Below are 15,050 nucleotides of genomic sequence, written 5' to 3'. Positions count from 1 at the left end.
GGCTGCTATAAACTTAATAAACTCACTCATTCAAAACTGAAAGTATGGTTATCACAGATCACCTTCTGACCCAAAGGTTCAGGAAAGCCCTGAGGCCTCAGGCAGCTGGGTGACAGGGCTCATGTGACAAGGACAGAAAAGGCCTCTGCTGAGAACAGGCTTCTGTGACACTGATAGTCTGGTTTTAGCCTGAGAACTTACTAAGACAAGAGCTGGGCCACAAGTTTTGGTTCCAACTTCCTCTCCTTAAGGAGAAGGAGCCATCTAGATAAACCTCTGGGAAGAGGCTGTCTTCTAGGAGGGCAAGGCTTTTCTTGCTGCTTAATTCAGCGACAGTGGCCTTGTTCATTCAATACTCAACAAGCATTGACTATACACTTATGGCAGGCACTGCAAGACACTGTAATAACACAAGCACTGAGCTGTTTATTTATTATCTTTGCCCTGAAGGTCACTGAAGCCTTTTTCTATCCTAGATCCACAATGCTCATGAAGTGTCTCCAGAGCACTGGTAATCTTCATGCCTGTGAATACCAGTGTGGGACACCTGTCCTCGGTGGTCTTGCCAGCCCTGAAGGGGTTACTGTGCAAGAATCACACAGCAGAAGGAGCAGGTCAAAGGATTCCCAAGCCGGACGCTGGAGTTAGCCACTCACCACATTATCTGCTGGCTGTTCAGGCAAGAGTACTTCACTTTAGGCTGCTTCTCACTTAGCTACCACATCCCCCCAGCTCCTCTACCCCCTCCACCTAATAGTAGGTCACTAAACCCCATTAGGAGGAACTGTGCCACACACCCTCTCCACTGGGGTGAGAAAGAGTAGACGAAGGCTGGGCCAGACATCCAGCGTGCTGACTTTGCCTGTGGCTGGAACTCCTGACCTCAGGGCAAGTGCCTGACTAGGTTAATCCTGTCAGTTGGACTCCTTGCCTGGTATAATCTAGATCTGTAACGTCCAGCCTGCCCCCAAGGGAGCATGGCTCCCAAAGGCCAATGCTCTGCCTAAGCACGCTATGATTTTGACCTAGGACCCCATGGATGATCAAATCATACCTATGGCAAGCATAGCAGAAGTCACTACAAATCAACAGCTCTGATATCAAGGCCTGTGCTAGCTGCCATCTTAAACTGAGATGCTTTCCAAAGGCCTGCTGAGTGTGTCTCTGCCGAGCACTGAGTGTGTCTCTGCCAAGCAGCACTGAGTATGTCTCTGCCAAGCAGCACTGAGTGTGTCTTTGCCAAGCAGCACTGAGCGTGTCATTGCAAAGCAGCACTGAGTGTGTCTCTGCAGAGCACTGAGTGTGTCTCTACTGAGCCCTGAGTGTGTCTTTGCCAAGCAGCACTAAGTGTGTCTCTGCAGAGCACTGAGTGTGTCTCTACTGAGCACTGAGTGTGTCTCCGCCCAGCACTTAGTGTGTCTCTGCTGAGCCCTGAGTGTGTCTCTACTGAGCACTGAGTGTGTCTCTACTGAGCACTGAGTAAGTCTCTGCCCAGCACTGAGTGTGTAGCTGAGCACTGAGTGTGTCTCTGATGAGCACTAAGTCTCTGCCCAGCACTGAGTGTGTAGCTGAGCACTGAGTGTGTCTCTGATGAGCACTATGTCTGACAACTAGTGACCACACCAGGAACTTTCAAGGACCTTAGCCTCTGCGCTTCTCTGCATGGCAGCAGTAGTTTTCTCACCTAAGAGCAAGTGCCAGAGGAAACATGGGCATCCGATCCACCTCCCTCCTGGGTTGGGCCTCACTTTCTGCATACAGGATGCATGCTTAGCTGTCCCAACATCCCGTGCTTCCTCTAAACAAAACCACAGATCATCCCACCTATTGAAGCCAGATGCCGACCTGGGACACCAGGCAAACATGGAAATGAGCTCCGAGAGACACAGAGCAGCACATCCATGGGGTGGAGGAGGATCCATCAAGTCTGACAGGAAGGACCTCAAGCAGAGTGCTTTGTTCTTGTTTTAAGGGTAACAGTTCTACTGGGAAAGAATGGTCTATAATAGTCAGGATGATTAGCTTGGGCATCTCGAGCATCAAAGACTGGGAGGCTAGAGAGGCTGTATCCACCCATTCACAGGGCAGAAAACGCTACAGAGTATCCACCCATTCACTGTGGGGCAGCAGCACCCTCCCACCCCAGGGCAGAAAAGACTACAGAGCTATTCCACCACTCTGGCCTGGTGTAAAAGTAAAGTTCAAAGGAGAGCCTAAAGGATAAGAAAAACAGTTACTACAGATTCGCTAATTTTCATTATTAGTTCTGAAATCACTCAGAAAGCTCAGTAACTTCTGAGCGTGGTGGACAGTGTCTTTCTTAGTAACAAGTCTGAAACTTGTAGCGGCCCAGAGACAGAGCTATCTATTTCCGTGCAGCCAGGAATGGGCAGACCTTCGGTTCCTATCAAGAGGTACAGAAGGGTGCTACTAATAATAATACATATTGGGCCTCTTTCCCTAGCCTGGTGTTGGACATTCTTTCCCTGCAGCATGACTCCAGGCATGCTACACAGGCATGGCACATGTTCTACCACTGACCTCGCCCAAACCACCCCCTACGGACAAGCCCTCGCCTCCTCCTGAGGACAGCAGGGCAAAGCTCTGACTGCCTACTCCTGACATTCAGTACAGGAAACACAAATAAATGGTACTCTGACCAAGTCTCTCTTCTGAGTCTTTCTGTTGGAGACAACCACGCCAAGTCCCAGTGGCCTCTCCATTCTCCTTATGTATCCATTGCACAAAGTAGCAGCACCCTGACTGCTTGGTGACTGGTCCATGCTTCCACAGAGAAGTCTTTATCATCTTCAAATCTCCCCCAGGGCCGCAAGAACATGTCCCTAAGACCGGTAAGCACAAGAGTCACTTTGTTGCAGTTACTTTACAAAAGTTTCACCCTCATATAATCCACAGCTGACAACTCTTTAAAAAGCTACCACCCCTATTTCTGGCCTGCCTAACTAGGAAGAACAAAAAGCTTCTATACCAAATTCTTGTTTGCTACTCCAAACACAGCTTGACTCACACATTTAGCGCAAGCAAATCGAGGTTCAGAGATGCAAACAGGCCCTAGACCTCCATCATCATAGTAAACCCTATTTGAAATAAGTCTTATGGCTTAGAGCTCTCTTTGTTATCAAAGGGCCTGACTCTGTCCTGGCTGTTATAAGGACAGATTTGCGCAACACACAGTGTGGCCTAGCACCCTGACAGAATCAGAATATCCCAGTGCAAAGGCCAGTGTTACACAGGCCTCTGAGAGACTGAGGTTAACTTCACACCCTAGATACCCGCACCTGTCAAGTCACTTCACCTGTCGGGCACTGCTGGTTCAGAGAGCTTTCCTCTTTAAGCCAAGATATCCTCTGACTCCTCTCTTTGACCAAAAAATTAATGCCTAGCTTAGTATTTGACTAATTTAAAAAGTGATTAAATCATTAATTCAGCTCAAAACAAAGATCTTCCTCCTCCCAGAGAAGTTCTTTAAAACATCATAACTTCCGTAACAATGATCTCAGAACACAGCTCAGGTGATGGCTAGGTGGACACTGACTAGACTATTAGCACTTCAAGTAAAAGCCCCTGGACCTGTGCACACAGCAGCTTTCAGGAGAGAGATCCATGACTAATGTTTTCAGCAAAGTCAACACCCCTGAGTGTGTCCTGAGCTCCTTGAGGGCTCTTCTCCTAGAAGGGACAGCACCCACCCAGTAACTTTCCATTTGAAGTCTTTGCCTGCTTTTAATCGCTTGTGCTGTAACTGAGAGCTTTAACTCTCCTCCTTTTGCACTGAATCAGGAATGGCTCACTGGAAAGAAGCTAGGTCACCAAAGTACCAGTGACAATCCTCACAGACATTGCAAACCACCGTGAGACTCATAGGCAACCACAAACCACTGAAGTGCACAACACAATCTTCATCTTTAATGAAAAGAACAGATCAAAAGCATTCAAATCCTGACTCCAGAACATACCCTAAAGTTAGAGTAATCAAAACAGTATGGTACCTGCATAAAAACATAAACGAGCAGAACAGAACCGAGACGCAACACACACATGTGCAGCCAACAGGCTTCCTACTAAGGCAGCAAGATCATAACTGGGGAGTCTGAGTGTCTCCAACATCAGAGCTGGGAGACTGAACACCCACGTGCAGAGAGCGAATCAAACTACTCATTGCCTAACACTAAAAAGTTACTACAAGGAACAACAAAATTCTTCAGGACATAAGTATGGGCAACTTTTTTATGTGTCAAAAGCTGAAAATGACCAAAGGGATTTCATCAAACTCCCTCATTTCAGCAGAGAGAAGAAAGTGATGGGCAGCTGACAAAAAGACCACTGGAAGCTCCCAGTAAACAGGAATCGATGTCCAGAGGGCTCCAATAAACCAACAACAAATGATCCAATTCAAAGATGGGCAGCCAGGGGTTGACCCAATGGCTCAGTAAGTGAGGGAGCTGTCATGCAAGCAATGAGGTCCTGAGTTCAGATCCCCTGCAACCACATAAAAGCCAGGTACAGCAACCCAACCTATAATCTCAGTGCTGGGAGGCAGAGGCAGGAGGATCCCTGGGGACTGCTGGACAGCCAGGCTAGCCAAACTGGCAAGATCCAGTGTTAAAATAGGTGTGGAGCCCAGGAAGGCATCTGACTTTGACCTCTGGGTTATACACACATGCATACGCACGCATGTGCATACACACACGCTCACATAAACAGATATTTCTCAAAAGAGGACGTACAGATGATTACCAAGCATGTGAGAAAATGTTCAACATCACTAATCAGGAAAATGCAAATCAAAACCACAATGAAGTGTCATCTCACCCCAATTAGTTATCAAAAAGACAGAAAGTGAGACTTGAGTTCCAGTGTGCAGAGGGCTGAGGAGAGATGATCAGCTGAGCCCGGGGGGTTCAAGACTGAACAAGACACACACACACACACACACACACACGGGGGGGGGGGGATTATTCAACTATAAAAAAAGGAAAGTCCTGTCATTCACAAGAGGACCCTGGATGAAGAAGTGTCAGGCATAGGAACGTCAATATTGTACACTCATGTGTATGTGGAATAGTGTACATTCTTATGGTACACACTTATGTATATGTGGAAACCTAAAGGTGACATCAAAGAAGCAGACAATGTGGATCTGGGGCAACAGTTCAGAGGTTAAGAGCACTGTCTGTTTACACAGGACTCAGGCTCCATTCCCAGCAGCCACCTGGCAACTCACACCATCTGTAACTCCAAATCCAGGGATACACCTCCTCTTGGGCCACCACAGGCTCTGCATGAACATGTTGCAGACATGTAAGTAGGCAACACTCACACATGTGAAATAAGATAAACCTATTTTAAATGTCTTTAAAGTAGACAACTAGAGCCCAGGATGAATTTGTGTAGATGGTGAACGTGTGGGTTCCGTTGCCCAGAATGACAGCTTCTGATGCTGTACAGCACAACATGTCTGCAACAATTAACTGACATGTCAAACTAGCTAATAGAGAAGACTTTGAATGTTCTGACACCACAGTGACGGACATGACAATTAGCCTCATCAGCTCATCATGAATGTGTTTGGAATGTTCTGTACCCCGTGGTGTCAATTAGAAAGGGAAGTAACCTAGGCCAAAATAGGGGACAGGTCACAGCGAGGTGAGCGGAGAACTCAGATAATGGTGTCTGTTCCCTAGGAAGGGAACAGACCTCGGTCAGAGGTCAAGCACACATAAATTATGAGGGGAATGCAGGCTGGGGTGGAGCAGTCGCTATCTGTCCATTGGTTTGATCTGCAGTGCAGCCCTGAGTAGTGTCGAACTATCAGAAAGAGCCTCTGTAGGACGGGTGCAGGGACGAGGAGAAGGAGCGGGACAGTCCATGACCCATGCACATCACCCCTTTCTACCACTCCCTCTTGCTACTCCTGGTATGGAAGATTGAACTTCTCTAGAAAGTGATGACAGAGAAAGTGAAAGGAGAAGAGGCCAGGGAAGCAGAGCAGGAAAGCAGCACTTCCCCAAATGGGCACTATGAACGGGTGTGGTGTGTGTGTGTGTGTGAGAGAGAGAGAGTGAAAGAGAGAGAGAGCGCCCACTGTCAAGTGGGTCAGGAACACGCAACAAACACTTCACCCACACAACCCTCAGCAACCACACCCATTTGGTCATCTCAGAGGACTCAGAGGGAGGTGAGGACAAAGGGAAAGGGAAGCACCCCACATGGGCAAGGCAGGAGGAGGGTCAGGCTCAGGCACCAAGGTAGGTAAGTTGAGGACGAAACCCAGAAAGCACAAACCTGTTCCTGTCTGTGGGCATGGTCTTGGTAGGGTGCTGCTCCAAGAGCAGCCCACATACCCACCTCCCTTATTTCCAAAAACCAAGGTACCTTGACATTTCTTAGCATGCAGCCTCATCTAATTAAGCTCTGCCCTGTTATTATCACCCAGTCATGTGATGGGACTATTTCCTCTGACATTTGTATGTAGAACACAAAGCAGGATGTGGAAATGTGAAAATGCTGGACTCTTCAAGGCACTCAGTGTCAGACTCTTACAGCCTTCAACTGAGTTCCAGAAAAGCAGCAGGCTCAGCAACCACTGAACTGAAAGCTGGTGGACCCGAGCTCCTCCCCTTCCTCCTCCTATCACCCACAGTTTGCTCCCTGGCCCCTCCCCACCTCCCACAGAGATCTGCCTGCCTCTGCCTCCACTATAACTAGCCCTTGGAGCCCGTTTTAAAACAGGGCACTGGAGAGAAAACACTGTAAAGGTGAGCCTCCACATGTGTGCCATGGCATGTGTGCCCACAGACTCATACACTAAGTAGATTTCCAGAAAACTTTAGCTGAACATACAAGCTCACATCCACTGACTGCTGCCTCTCTGAGTGGCAGGCTAAGACCTAGAGCCATCACAAGGGCCTGGCCTAAGTGGCCAACATCCACAGACCACAGCACAAAGCAAAACTAAAAGCTGCAAAGCTCCCTCCAGCTGCTGCCTTTCAGCAGCCCTGCTGCCCCACCCTCTTGACTCTGCTTGACACCAAGTCATTCACCCAGGCTTTCATGTTAGTTGCAGGCCTTATCACCAAGAAAGGCCCATGTATGCACACAGAGTCTGCTCCTTCTCATAGCTAGTCTCCCCTGCACACACCTCGAAGGGTTGACAACTTTACCAAACCCAGCAAGAGACACATTACTACAATACTTAAAATACAGCAAATAACTAAATGTTTTATTTTTAAAAATGCTTACCCTTCCTGTAGGAAACACACTTGAATATTGCTACTTTATTTCCAAAAAGTTTCAAGAACTGCTATCAGCCTCCATTTCAACATGGCCACCCTTTGAGACACACTGTGGCCCTTTCCAGGCTCTCTGGCCACCTCTTTCTAGCATCAGTGCAAAGGGCCTAGAGTGTAATGTGAGTCTGCTCTTCCCATTGCTTTGGTGACCTTCGATGAGACATTAAGTTGGGAAGTCAAGAAAACTAGACATCCCTCAGCTCCCTAACTCCAGGGAAAGTGTGCCAAGTTGGGACTCTCTGAGCACGGTGTGGTGGCTATTACTTCACCCAGACATGAGCAGGATCTGTGCTGGTGAAACAGGGACACACAACCGTCACACCAAGCGAGACCAGAGTGCTAATGACCATCACTGAAAGTCATCATCACTTGGGCTGTCTCCAGGCCAGTTCCCCAAATCCCTCTCCAGCCCCTGCTAGCCAGCCACACTGCTGACTCATTTTTTGAGAACAAGAAGTACCAGAGCTCAATAGATCTTACATATGAGAGCACACTCAGAAATGCCCTCAACAATGGCCAACTGAGGGAGCCAGCCTGAGACACGCCCAGTGGACTCCATGCTTGTTGGGCCAAAGACAGAACCTGGGGCTAGGATGTAGTCCACACTTTAGTGCCAGGTCTACAGGGAAGATACAGGCCACACATACTCAGAGAACATGGCAGGATGCAGGCACGAGGTGGGGAAAAAGCAAATTGGGTGGGTAAGTGGGGCATGGAGCAGTGGGGATTAGGAAGGGCAAATCTCCTGTAGTCCTTAACCACCTGTCTGTTCACATCATGGCTGACACCCATGTGACTCTCCCTTTAGGAAAGCCAATCCCATGTCCATCTGGGGTAGGCTTGGTTAACAGAAGGAAGCAGCTTTCACACATGCCTCGCAGTGTGGCCCTCTGGGGAACAGACAGAAGAGGATTTCTGGGTCCCAACCCTGGTTTCTGAGTTAGGACCTGGGTGAGGCTGACACACTGCATTTCCAATGAGTTCTCAGGTGTTGCTGATGTTGCTGGTCTGGGGATAAACCTGGTCTAAGCCAATCAGCACACAGCACTCATGCTACTCATCTAGGAAAAGCACAAGACCCTGTGCCCCTGAGAGCAGAGAGGATTGGCATGCACACCTGAGTGCCTGGTTTATTTGTTTCTTTCCCTGTGCCTGACGGACAGAAGCATCACACCACCGAGTCCTACAGACCCAGGCAACTGTCCTGCAATCATAAAGCAACAGTAGCAATGATGGCAGAAGACAGGAGAGAAGAATCTAGGTCCCTGACAAGACTGCAAAGCTGCTGACACAGGAATACTGCCGTGTTTACTTGGCAGCTGAAAGCATCCCAGCCAGATACCCTCTAATCCAGGGCACCCCCCCTTTCCCACAAGGATACATCTTCAGAGATGTCCACTTGCCTAAACATACTCCTTCAGATGTCCAGAATTTACATGCCTACCTCATCAGTCTTAAAAACCTGAGTCAGTGAATTAGAAAACAAATCATTTAAAAGGCAAGCAACCCAAAAGAGCAGCATACCCTATAGTTAATTAACCAAGCAGACAGCTCTGCAACAGCGAGCCCAGCTGCACGGGGCTGTGGCCAGGGGTGCAGAGCTGCAAGTGCACGGGGGATCTCAGAGACCTCGGCACCCTACCTAATGAGGTACAGCAAGACGGGTGTTATGGGAAACAGGTCAGGAGGACTCCAGGTGTGTGAAGCAGGGAAGGAAGGTCCCAGGAAGGGGACTGGAAGGGGCAAACACTTCCTCCACCAGTGTCCTCACCCCTCCTTCAAGAGATCAGAGGACACTTCTGTCTTCTTGACTCTACCCCAGAAAACAGATATCTCATTCTTATTAGGAGAGGGCATGAGCCTCTTTGAGCCCCACACGTATGACTTAGCTTCTTACTTCTGAGCCTTCACTGGGGACCCTCACTGAACAACCCCATAGTAAAAGACTGAATGCAGGTCAGGGGTTTTGGACAAACACCATCAGCCCAGTTGTGCAGATAAATGGGCAGATAAATGGAGGCCTCTGGACGTTCAGCCAAGAGCTTATGAAGTTCTAAGAACAAATCTTACAATCCTTGGATGGAAATAAAGTGGTTTAATAGAAACAGCACCAGAGGTGGACAGACCTGGCTCTGACCCCACCTGGCTTCTGTCAACAGCATCAGGCAGGTGTCTGACCATGCCTCCCCTTAGCTTCCTTTCAAGATCAAAGCTCATCACCTGACAAGACCTCTGTTTCAGAGGATGCTTGGGGACAGACAGCCTAGGTCTGTCATGAATGTGGTCAGGAAAGCCTGGGTTTCTTTTCCTTGGGGTAACAGTTCACACTTAAAGCTGCCAAGAAACCTTCTCTGGTAACATAAGACCAAACTAGGATGAAAAACCACAGACAAAGGTTATGAACAGGTAATTCAGAGAAACAAAAAGGTTTAACATATAAAGGAATTCAAAGATTGTGGCCATTTGGGAGATACAGTAAAGAACAATAAGTTCACTTGGGTCGTTAGACTGGCAGAATTATGATGTCAATGTTGCAGAGTTAAGGGGAAACAGATCACGGAAGGGGTCTGAGCTAGCAAGGCTTCTATGGGGAGTAACTTGGCAAAACCGTTGCTTCGACATTACTCCTTGTCCTACTGATCTACCAGGAGCCTATAGATAGAGAGGTAGGTGCTACAAGAACCTGATCCACAGTTAACAGGCTACTTTTACATACAGCAGAAAAATTAGAAAGGACCTACCTGCCCTCCAAATACAAGACAGTACAATGAGTTACAGCACACTCCTACTTTGGAATATGAAGCCCTACTCTCAAAAAGGACAGGCTCATCACATCAGTACACAAACAACACTCCAGGACACAGCGTGAAACTGAAAAAGCAAATCAGAGGAAATGGTACTCTTGGTAATCAGAGGTAATGGGACTACGCTTAGGTTTATGCGAGCTGCAGTTTAAACTTACCACACTTTAACTTGTTTTAAAGTTAAAGGATGGAACTCAGATTGTCAGGCTCTGAAGCAGGTGCCTCTACCTACTGAGCCATCAGGCCAGCTCTAACAAGAGCACTGGTCCACTGAAAAGGTCTCAAGGCAATGACCCAAAGACTGACCATGTAACTTACAGAACTCAGTGGCAGAGGGCCTCCCCAGCATACCTGAAATCGAGCTTGACCTCCCGCACGACAAATATAAGCATAAAATATAAACATAAATAAATGCGATGACATCACCTTCACTAGCACAACTACAGCTGGCATCCTGGAGTATAGCCACTCTCCATGAAAGGAACAGAGTTCTGGAAACAGCTGGTTCTGAGGCTGGGGCAGGGAAAATACAAACGGTGTCTCAGAGATTTTGTGCCAGGATGAAAAAGAAGTCCTTAGAGTACGATGGGAACACGTTCCAAAGGCCAACTCCAGGACCTCTGAGTAACAAAGAAATAATGACAGCAACAGATAAAGTCTAACAAATGAGGCAACATTTCATGGCCATGGATGTAACTCAAAGTTACAGGTGCGTATTGGCCAAAAGAAAAGGTATCCTTTTTAATACAGGTAGAAGGATACAAGAATTAGAAAATCTTTGTCAACTCTAGCATAATCCACATAAAAGGCACCAATAGGCTCTAGCTGAGGCTGGATATAAGGAGTGACACTGCTCTGCATCCCTGAGAGATGCATATTCATCACCAAGGGGAAAGTGAAACATCTCAGTGACGCCCACATCATCCTCATCAAGGTATCAAAGCTAGCAAGCCTAGCTTCCCGTTTAATGAGGTCGGAGGCAGTATCTTCCAGTTGACAAGGCTGTAACTCTGCTGCTCCTGCAACAAGCACCAACCTGAACCCAAGTATCAGGGACCCAAACAATAGTCTTCAAACATGTCAGTGTCAAACATGTCAATTGAACACAAAGGAACGCTAAAAGAGACTGTACCCATGAAACACCCAAACAATAAACAAGGTGGGGGTTTGCTTTTAGATAAAGAACGCCATTGGAGCAATCTCTAACATCTAAATAAGACCTGTGCATTAAATAACTGCACCGTGTCATGTTCATTTCCTGGGTTTTAAGTACTGTGTGTATAGAATGTTTTGGTTTTTTTCTTTTCTTAATTCAATTATTTTATTTACATTCCAAATGCTGCTCTCGCTTCCTGGTCACCCCTCCCTGAGTCCTTCACCCCATTCCCCCTCCCCTTTGCTTCTGAGAAGGTGCTCCCTCACCCACCCACTCACCCATCCCCAGAATGTTTTATTTTTAAGAAATCCACCTCACAAGCCCATGTTCCACGCCCCCACTGACTAGAAAGAGCAAGGAAGCTACTTTTGCAGAGATATCAATGACTGCAGACTCATAGTTGAAAAAAAAAAAAAAAAAAAAAAAAAAAACAGGACAGAGGCTTCTGTGACAACCTCTACTCCACCCCACCCCACTCCTCAAAAGCAGCAGCCTAAACAGGAAGCCCTCAGAACCCTCAAAAAGTGTGATAAAGACGGTGAAGTTAGCTTCTCACCATTGATGGTTTCTGGCCGGGGTGCGGGAGGGGTGGCACTATTTAAGGGGCAGGCCACTAGGAGTTTGACCATGCTAGAGTGAGTATAGAGACAACACAAATCGGACTTGGGTTTGTTGTTGTTGTTGTTGTTTAAAATTTTTTATTTTTAATTTTCTTGGGGGAGGAGGTCACAAGGGTAGGGGCAGACATGGGGAAATAGCATAATCAGGATGCATGATGTGACATCCCCAAAGAACCAAGGAAAAAATATTGAAAAATAATAAATTTAAATAAAATTTAAAAGGAAGGAAATCTATCTAGAAATATTTAGAGGTACAGGGTACCCAGCATCAAGTTATGATTAAGTTATTAAAAAAAAAATAGCAGGGAAGTTGTGGTATACATCTTTAATCCCAGAACTTGGGAGACAGAGACAGGCAGAGCTCTGAGTTCAAGGCCATCCAGGTTACAGGGTGAGTTCCAGGACAGCCAGGGCTCCACAGAGAAACCCTGTCTCGAAGCCTCATCCCACCCCCTCCCCACCTTAGAGCACAGGCACAGGGAGATGCTAACATTCGGAGAATCTGGACGCAGGGCACCAAAAGTAGTTCCTATCAGTTAAGAGAGCGGGGATCAGTCCAGGGGTTTCTGGGGACTGGTTTGTGAGAGCCTTTTCCTTTTTAAGCACAGAGAGACAAGCATAGTGAAGCAGACCTGCAAGGAATGAATACTGTCTCCCTAACACATGCTCTGCTCAGAGCCTCTGCCCCAGGACCAGTCTCTTGCTCATCAATCAAGTTCTGCAAAAGCAGCAGGAGATAATCCAGCTTTCTCCACTGTTTACAGAGTCAGCCTCCTGACACCATCAAGTAGTTGATGATGCTGAGAACTTCTCTGGAAATGGAGGCTAAGGAGGAGTTTTTCACTAAAAAGCCAAACACTCTTGAGGTCTCGAGAAGCTAAACCATAGGGTGGAGATTGAAGTTACTGGTCCCCAGCGCTCCCTAGTCCCTTCCTTTGGTGCATTCAGGGGCTGGCTCATTCTCATTCTCCTGGGTAGGCAGCTGGAAAGAGCGAATAATTCTTTATCACACACTTTCTACTTCTCCAGGGTCAGGTCATTTATGCAAAGCTTCTGTGTCATTTCCTTAAGGTGATTTTAGCCAACCAATATTGATTTTAACAGCAATACTACAAAGTATCCAGTTTCCAAAACAATGGAAAAAACTATTACAATGTATCTCCTAAGCTGAGTCTGCCTGGGGGCCTAAACAGATTCTGAAAGGAACAGTAGCTAGACCAAGTCAAGTAGCTAAGGAAGGATGACAAATGTTCTCACTGTAGGAACACAGTCCTCTGGTTTCTCTGTATTTACCCAACATCCACTCCGGTAAGCCTAGTCTTTAAGACGACCATCCTAGTGACTTTGACTCTTCTACCTCATGTTGACAAGACACAGGGAACACACCTCCTGGCAATGGTGTTTCCATGTAGTGCTACCCAGGAAACAGCATTGCGATCTCCTGACACCACCACAGGTACAGACCAACACACAGACCTCCTCGAATGAGCACCAGTTCCCTTCAAAGAACTGAATTTTCGAAGAGAAACCTTTTGTCAAAGCAGTCCCCAAACAAGGGCCCTAGTCCAGAACCAAAGAAAAATTCCGTTTTCACCCAACAACCAGGCTAAGTAGGACAACCTATAGCTGTTCACTGCCTGACACTGGCAATTAGATTTCAAAACAAACGCAGTTAATGAGGTTCTGTTTACACCTCTTACTGAAGAGGGTCTTGAGAACCTGAGTTTGCAAGTGACAGAACCTTCAGGATTCACACCCAGATCAACCAGCTGTGTCCCCAGCCCTATGATGTCCCCATTGTCCACACAACCCACCCGGGGAACAGGAGTGAACGAAGCAGAATATCACTGCAACACCCCAACTTCCGTACCACCCCACCCCCATCCCCTTGGCCCAGAGGCCCTAACTGGCAGGTGACAAATCACATTCTACTCTTAGGCAATCTCTCAACACCAAACACATTAAGAGGCAAAGATTTACAACAGTCAATACTTCCTTTTTACCCAGAGAGACATTTTCATGAGCTGTCAAATCCAGGCAGGAGGAACCCACCATTATGTAATGCCAGAGGGCAGGAGAGAAGGGGCAAGAGAAACCAAGGCCCATCAACACTCCTTTCCTTCGCCCACAAAGATATAAATTTGTGTCTGACATTTTGAGTGTTTCCGTGGCCTACACATTCATGACTGGCTTTGCAAAAGACGACCACGGATCCCTGCAAACCTCTCAGGCCTCAATTAGCTTATTAGGAAAGCCAGAGGAATATAAAATACATAAAGCAAGGGTGAGGGAGATCCTGTCCTGGCCGATGCGCGGACAGAAAATGCTCAAAGAGTTGCGAGGACGCAGAGTCCGTGTCTTCCACCAACATGCATGTTTATTTTTACCCGGTGTGTTGACACCCGAGATACCGCGAGGCCTTCAGCGTCGGATGGATGCCTATGGGATCCAGCAGAGATGCAGCCGGCGGGCGCGGTGTATAGCATCGCACGGCTCCCGGAGAAGCTCGCGGCAAGGGGACCGCAAGTCTAGGACCGCGCTCCAAAGACGCGGCCAGCGAACCGCTAGGCTGTACCACTGCCATGACAACCGCGGGCGCCACCGGGCCGAGTTCCCAGTGTCTCCAGCTCCCAGCCGCCCAGCCCACTCCGCTAAGCCCGGCACACCGGACCTGGCACGGCCCAGCTCGGCCCACCTACCTGGCGCGCCCCGGCCCGAACACTTGCTCAGCCCCGGCCTCTGTCCTCCAGGCCGCTCACCCCGGCCTCGGCCCCGCTGGCTGCTGTCCGGTCCTGAAGACCGGCCGGGATTTGTTTCCTGGCCGCCTCACTCCGGTCCGTGGCGTCCACCCCAGACCCGAACCCGCCGTCCCCGCGTAGCCCGAATCCTGCCACCGCCTTCTCTCAGAACACGGCGCACAGCCCCGCCCCGGTTCCGCCCCCTCACCGCGCATGCGCGCCCCACTCCCCGACCGACGCCCTGCCCCCTCCCTCCCTCCCTGGCTCCGCCCCTAGGAGGCTGCACCTCCCATAAAGTCACACCCTCTTATGTGACGTCACCCAGGAGTGGGAGGTTTTCCACCTTCACATGCCTTGACGCTCCTGCCCAGAGAACAAGCGATTCTAGAAAAACTCTGGACGTCGGAAGTGCAGGTGTA

The 15,050-nt window shown here is 48.3% G+C and overlaps 1 protein-coding gene across 17 annotated transcripts in view; it reads right to left on the bottom strand.

The window, feature by feature from the left end:
- Positions 1 to 14,809, bottom strand: part of Inpp4a (inositol polyphosphate-4-phosphatase type I A) — a 112,893-nt gene extending 98,084 nt beyond the window's left edge. For 16 of the 17 annotated variants that reach the window (XM_029475253.1, XM_029475146.1, XM_021170851.2 and 13 more), the window contains exon 1: positions 14,593 to 14,809. The gene's annotated coding sequence lies outside the window, so the exon portion shown is untranslated. Of the gene's footprint in view, positions 1 to 14,280; positions 14,301 to 14,592 lie in introns of those variants that run through there. The other variant, XM_029475046.1, reaches the window with a different exon arrangement.
- Between the last annotated feature and the right edge of the window lie 241 nt (positions 14,810 to 15,050).

Source organism: Mus caroli, chromosome 1 (assembly GCF_900094665.2).
Source record: "Mus caroli chromosome 1, CAROLI_EIJ_v1.1, whole genome shotgun sequence".
In the NCBI taxonomy this organism is placed as follows: domain Eukaryota; kingdom Metazoa; phylum Chordata; class Mammalia; order Rodentia; family Muridae; genus Mus; species Mus caroli.
Note: the sequence above shows the minus strand (reverse complement) of the source record. Positions and strands in the feature narration are given on the sequence as shown.